Raw genomic sequence first — 7112 nt, forward strand, 5'->3', positions numbered from 1 at the left:
TAATTAAAAAAACTTAAATTTTAATGAAAAACCCTTGAATTTTAATAAAAAGGACAAAAGAACTTACATTTTAATGAAAAAGACATAATTTTAATAAAAATGACAAAAAATCTGACACGCGGACTCACGGTACACTGTTTATGAAACTTACCACACTGTTTATGAAATTTACTACTCTGTTTATGAAAACTTGCGATACTGTTTATGAAACTTACGACACTATTTATGAAAATTTACTACAAGGAGTTCCTCAAGAACCATACAGCTTATTTAATCTCCCATGATTGCTGCATGAGATACCCAGTTGTTCCTCCCTTCTTTTCAGGGCCGTCTCTGAGATTTCAGGGGCCTGTGCCAAATTTATAAAAGAGGCTCTTCTTAAGACAACCAAAAAAAAAAAAAAAATTTGAACAAAGTATTGATGTTAAAAAGCAATATTGAAACAAACTTTAAAACTCAAACTAATAATCGGTTTCTAAATATCATTAAATGTAAAGAAAGGTACAAAAATAACCATATTATTAAATAATCAACAATTAGTTCAATCCTAAGAAACCAAATAAACAAAACTTTAAAAAGTCTAGCATTGAAGTTTCACTTAAAGATGCTTCTTCGTGCATTCTTTGCTGCAAAATCATCAATTAAACCTTCATAATCAATTTTGTCTAAAAAACCACTTTCAATCGATATCAAAGCAAGTCCATTTAACCTTTCCTGCAACATAGTTGATCGCAAGTATGATTTTAATAACTTTAACTTTGAAAAACTTCTTTCCGCAGATGCAACGGTAACAAGTACAGTCAACAAAATTTTGTACGCAGTGCTTGTAGTCGGGAAACAACGCATCCTCTTCAAATAGTTCAATATGTCAATTGATGTCTTCATTTCTTTCGGCAAAGGCTCTCGTAAAAGCTTCAACTCTACAAATAATGCATCCCCATCAACATCAAAGAACTCACATTTCTTGAGAAAGTTTTGAAGACGGTCACAACAATCTTTCAATTTATCATTGTCCATCGAATTCAACCTTTCTGAAATGAACAAAAACCCAAATTATCATCATATGCTTGATATTCTTCAAATCTTCTCTTCAATGAACCAATAGCTTGATCTATTATATATAAGAAGTAATGAACCCTAAAAGATTCATCCACTGATTGTTCAGTTGATTGGGATGATTCATCATCACTCTCATCAAAGTGTCTTTTTCTACGAACTTGACGCTTTTCCGGAAACACGGAATCAATTTCCATTTCAATAGCAAGTTTTTTAGCATTAATCATGTCCTCTGCAAACCCAGTTTCTATGTACTTTTCAAAATAAGCAATCAATCACTGCACTTGTTCTATAGCAACATTAATACGCATGTCTTTAGATTGCAAGTCTTTGCTAACCTCATTAATAGCAGCCAATACTTCGTACCAAATAGTCATGCCCAATAAAAATTCAAAATTCCCAATTTCATTTGTTGCCAAAGATTTAGTTGCACCTCTTGTTACTAAGTTATTGTCACTTTCTGCTAGTTGGAGTAAAGTTTTTTTTTATTTGTACAGGTTAGGATTGAATTGTTTTAACACTCGCAACATGGCTTTCCCATCGTGTGGCCAACAATGATTTGAGAGTCATTCATTTTATATTTTCTTTCAGAATCTGCCATCGTTTTGTAGAATTAGCGAACAAGCTATAAATACGTTGTGCTGTTCTAAAAAAGTCTTTAGTTTTGCCACAAGAGTTTGCCATATCACAAAGAGTTAAGTTGAGACTATGGCAACCGCATGGAGTATACATTGCCCTAGGATTTATATCCAAAAGCCTCTTCTGTACACCTTGGTGTCTCCCTCTCATATTTGATCCATTATCATATCCTTGCCCTCTCACATCATCAATATCAAGATCAAAAGCTTTTAATAGATTCTGTAACTCTTAAAACAATCCTTGTCCGGATGTGTTATTCACTTTCAGATACTGCAAAAAATATTCTTCTACTTTTACTGGAGTACTATTCACATCCACACGTCTTAAGATCAAAGTCATCTGTTCTTGGTGGCTAATATCAGGAGTACAATCAAGTATCACAGTAAAATATTTAGCTTCTTTTATTTTCTGAATGATTGCAGCTTTGATTTCACAAGATATCAACAATATCAATTCATTCTGGATGGTATGACTAAGATAATGGTAACGAATCTCATTTTTTTGAAAACGTTGAAGATGTTTCTTTATCGGTGGATCAGATTCAGCCATCATTTGAACAAGGCCCATAAATTTCCATTGCTTTCTTCATAAAGCGTATCGTTTGTTCCACGAAATGCCAAAGTCTATTTAGCTAGATATTTCACAATGGAAATCAACATTCCTAGTAACTCCCTCCAATGCCCTTTTTCTTTCTTGATTTGGTTCTGTACAGCTTTGTCAATTGTTTCATTTTTTTCCAATCAAAGACGCAAATCAATCCAAGTGGTCATGTTCGAGATGTGATCAGAACTGATTTCATGCTCTTTAAGCCTCACACTGAGATGTGTCCAATTTTTGTAGCCCTCATTTGCTAATTGACCTTTGAGATGCCCTTTCTTAAACAATTTGCAACAAAAACAGAACACTTTATCATTATCTTTTGAATGCACTAGCCAATCTCTATCATGTTTCTCTCTATTGGACAAGTATCAAGTGTAAAAGGCTGCATTAAAACGCCTATTAAACTGATCTTTAGGACATTTCTCAATTGATAGATCTCTTACAGGACATTTTTCTGCTAACAAATCAATCCATTTGGGATCAAGACTATCCCAAATTTGAGGATCAAGACTATCCCAAATTTGAGGATCATAAACGTTCGAGGGAATGGACTCACTCGGTTGTCCAGTGAAGACATTATGAGCATCCTCATAATTATCAATCTCTTCAAGAATGTCATCAATTTCATCATGGCCCAAATCATCAACTAATTTCTCATTGTCAATGTGTTGTTCATTAACTAAATCATCCACCGAACTTTGTGGTTCTTTTTCTTTAACAAAAAACCTATCAATAGCTCATTTTTTAGACTGAGTCAACTGTTCAACCCTTCTTTTTCTTTGATGCTTCAAGTAGCCAGATGAATATTTTCTAGTAAGTGTCATCTTTTATATCTCAAACAAGATCACAATTAAATTATAATAAGTATGAACAATAAAACCTGATAGTCCGCAATGCGTGTGCGTCTAGTATTTTTTGCGATTGCTCCCTCTTGTTGTGATGATTACTTGATTAATTTCTATGAGTTTTGCCCTGAAAAGTATACAAGAAAAAAATTCATTATAGATGGGAAATATCTAAATTTTCAAATTTCAACTTCATATACTTAAATTTATAAATTACTTACTTTAATCGAAGTCTGCATCACTTTGATCACTTGAACTGTCTTCGTAATTTGAAAATTTCTATTCAATTGGATGAAATTATGAACTAGGTTTTAGTAGTTTGTGGGGGAAAAAGCTGTGAAGAGAGAACTCGGATGCAATGGGAGGGATGAGGCGTCAGAGAAAAAAAAAGACTCTTAAGTCTCTGATTAGACTTTAGTGTGAAAAATAAGGAAAAAAATGAGATATAGTTTTATAAAATATATAATTTCATACGGAATTGATGGGTGTGTGGGATTATAGGCATGTAGCCAGTAGCTTTGCGGGTGTGCTCCTATTATATATATTATATCTATTGTGTTTGTTAGATTTTTATATGATATTTTTATATAACTACATTTAATATAAAATTATTTGGGTGCCCCTCAAATTTTGGGGCCCTGTGCAAAGGAACCTATCAGACTCCTCCAAAGCCGGCACTGGGTTTGAGATCTTGTCGGAGTCACTACATCGTGACTGCACAGTGTCGAGGGATGAGAATGAGTGAGAGCAGGATGTGAAGGAGAAAAGGAAAGGGTCTTGGTGGCAGCAATGGTGGTGTGATGGTTGTAGTGTGTGTAAGTATGTATGCGTGTGTGCTGGTTGCGTCAGAGGGAAGAGAACCGAGAGAGATATATAGACAGAGAGAGAGAGCACGGGGGAGGAGAAAGGAAAATGCACCAAATAGAGGGTGCCACATGTCACCTATGTAGCGGTCCAAAAAGGTTAGATATTTCCATTACAAATTTACCAAAACGCCACCACGTTTAAAAAAAAAAAATCGTTACAAGTCATTACAAGTTATGGCGAGGTTGGTGACAATTCTTTTGGATTGCAAGATTTGTTATGGAGCATGAATTTACTATTTCAAGAATAAGAAAATATCCAAGTATTTTTTCGTTGACCTTCCACCTTCCTTCTGTTTCCTTCCACATTCCTTCCACCTTCCTTCCACATTCCTTCCACCTTCCTTCCACCTTTTCTCCCTGGTTCCTTCCTTCCAACTTCCTTCTGTTTCCTTCCTTCCATCTTTTCCCTGGTTCCTTCCTTCTACCTTTTCCCCTGTTTCCTTCCTCATTTTCCCATTTTTTCGCTTTCCCCTTCCTTCCACCTCCACGCTCCTCAATCCGAATCAGCTTTATCCTTCATCGACTCTGCAATCCGGATCGGCTCTCACCGCAATTATACAAGTTGATACCGTTTGATTTATTCAATCCGCCAACTGACTACAAAAAAATCTCAATTCATAATGCACTGAAAAGATAAGAAGTAAGCAAAATAGATTATGACTATCCTAGTATATTTTAAAACTCCAAACACTTAGATACAAAAAGCGACATAGACGAGGTTGTACGAGCACATAAAAATTCAGAAACTACTTCCTTGGCAGTGGATAAGATAAGAAACCACTTTCTAAATAAAAAGCCGAGTTACCAGCTTCCAACCATTAAAAAGAGGTGTGTGAGAAGATAAAAATTGTGTGAGGATCACTTTCCTAACATTTTTGGTAGAGCGAGAGAAGGTCCTTTTATTTGATGCCCAAGCTTGGAGAAGTTCTTCTCCATAAAAATCACCTTTCTGAAAGCACTCATCACCAACAGTATAACCAGTGCTTGAAGAACCCCTTCCATTATCACTTGTAGTTGTGTAGGTCCTCACTGTCCCTTGTGTGATGAATAACATCTTATCAAATGGTTCCCCCTTTCGAATAATAAAGGTGTCCACCTTATAAATCACGGGCTTATAAGATCCTCGCAGAATGCTTCAAACTCCTTCTCATTCACATTTTGAAGCATCGAAACCTAGAGGAAGACGCACTTGGTACGATGGCAAGTGCCTTCGCCCATGAGCGGTAGGTCTCGGGTTCGAGACTTGGGAGCAGCCTCCTCATAAATGGGGGTAAGGCTAGCTGACATTCACCTCTCTCAGACCCTGTGTAAAGCGGGAGCCTTGTGCACTGGGTACGACCAGTGAGCAGTGGGTTGGATTAGGCCTGCTATGCCCGTGAGAGTTCAAGCATGAGTTACTTTTGTTTATACAAAAGCTTACTCTTTTTAGTGTACTTAAGCAGAGATGACGCTTGGCATCAATTAAATATTTCCAGGGAAGAATAGAGTGGATATTTTTTATATCGATATTTTCATCCGCTCTCAATTCGTATAATGCAAATGTCATGATCTTCTCTTTCAAATCCCAAGGGAGGTCATTCTCATATAACCGTGATGCTATCTGTAGACTTCCCTTCTTCTTCATTTCCATCAAGTTCCAGAAGTACTTTCTATACTAAAAATAATAAATTAACTTTCTTTACCAAGTTGAAAGATTCTGTTCGATTGGAACTTTTATACGAAGACTCGGTAGTCAGTACCCACCTGCAAAATTGCATTGACAAATATCAAAACGAATAGCATGCCGATAACAGAAATTTATGGTTTCATATTTTATGAGTGGTCATATCTTGCCATAACTGTGTCGTTAACCCGTCCCCCGCAAGGTCCTTTCTTGTCGTCAGCTATAAACGTCGAAGACAAAGAAAAGAATGACGATCATGATCTTTTTCCACGGATTCATTCAACTTTGCTTTTGCTTCACCGCTGCCGGAAGCAGACTGCAGTGACTGTTCAAAAGGGATGGTTGTGGTAATGGCGTCTTCACCAAGCTTATCAGACATGGATGTTTTGATTTTCCCCCAACCCCAACTTCAGAAGTGATGGATTTGTCCCAAAACCTGTATTGTGGCACATACAATACATGCAATTTTTGTCGAGTACACACACTGACACAAATTCAACAGTCTTCTGTCACACAGTTTTAGCTGTTCGATCAGATCTAACGGTTAAATGTGTTAGACACTGAATGCCTGTGGGTACTTGAGAAACATGGGTGGTTCAATTATCTAACAAATATTGGTTGATTGACCCCAAAAAAAAAAAATGACACCTCGACAAGTATAAATAATAACAATAAATTAACCTAATTCTGTGAGATCGAATGTAATTTAATCAAATCACGTAGGGTGCTTGTAGCTTCAGTTGGCAGAGAAATTTTTTAGTGTGCCGGAAACACGGTTCAATATACCAATTGTCACAATACAATTGGTAGAATTTTCTTTTTAAGTTTCTGACCAATTGTATTATTACACTTGGTACCAAGCGTATTCCATGGTGAAGAACATTTTCATTTTGATTGGGATCTTTGTTTTGAATCCCCTTTATTTCTAAGTTCTAACACAAAAATTGAAAATCGAAAATTGAAATGGCTATCAAACAGGAAAACAGGTCACGGATTATGGAAAAAACATGAACGGACTTCTATATCTGATCTCAAACATCAGAATCCGACTTTTCACAGGAATTCGTTAACGAATAATGACTATAAATATATACAAATCAATAAAAAAATAAGAAGATTGTTTGCTAAGCACACCCAATTGAGCAAGCACCTTGGCAGCCAGAGATTTCATATCACTATCTTTCTTCTGAGCAATATCCACTAATGCCGTATGTGCTGAAGTTCCATACTTCAGATTCAACTAATTGTAAGAATATGAGTATGAGATAGAGAAGTTTTAGGACCGGTTATAGGTATTCAATTTGGATAGAAAGTCCTATTGATGAAAGGAATGCTGATCCTTGACTGAAAAGGATTTTGGTTAGCATCAGGAAACAAGTGTTTGTTTCCGATGAGGATTTTGATAGGAAATCCTGATCTATTTTGGTGAAGTCTATATGTATA

General features: G+C 36.1%; 1 long non-coding RNA gene across 1 annotated transcript; it reads right to left on the reverse strand.

Moving 5' to 3' along the window:
- Positions 1 to 1997: 1997 nt before the first annotated feature.
- On the reverse strand, positions 1998 to 5070 carry LOC126624842 (uncharacterized). The gene is made up of 3 exons (XR_007624238.1): positions 3362 to 5070; positions 3176 to 3267; positions 1998 to 2570 (listed from the first exon to the last, which is right to left on the reverse strand). It is a non-coding gene; the product is annotated as an uncharacterized LOC126624842 (long non-coding RNA).
- Positions 5071 to 7112: the final 2042 nt, after the last annotated feature.

The sequence above is a fragment of the Malus sylvestris genome, chromosome 1 (genome assembly GCF_916048215.2).
Source record: "Malus sylvestris chromosome 1, drMalSylv7.2, whole genome shotgun sequence".
In the NCBI taxonomy this organism is placed as follows: Eukaryota; Viridiplantae; Streptophyta; class Magnoliopsida; order Rosales; family Rosaceae; genus Malus; species Malus sylvestris.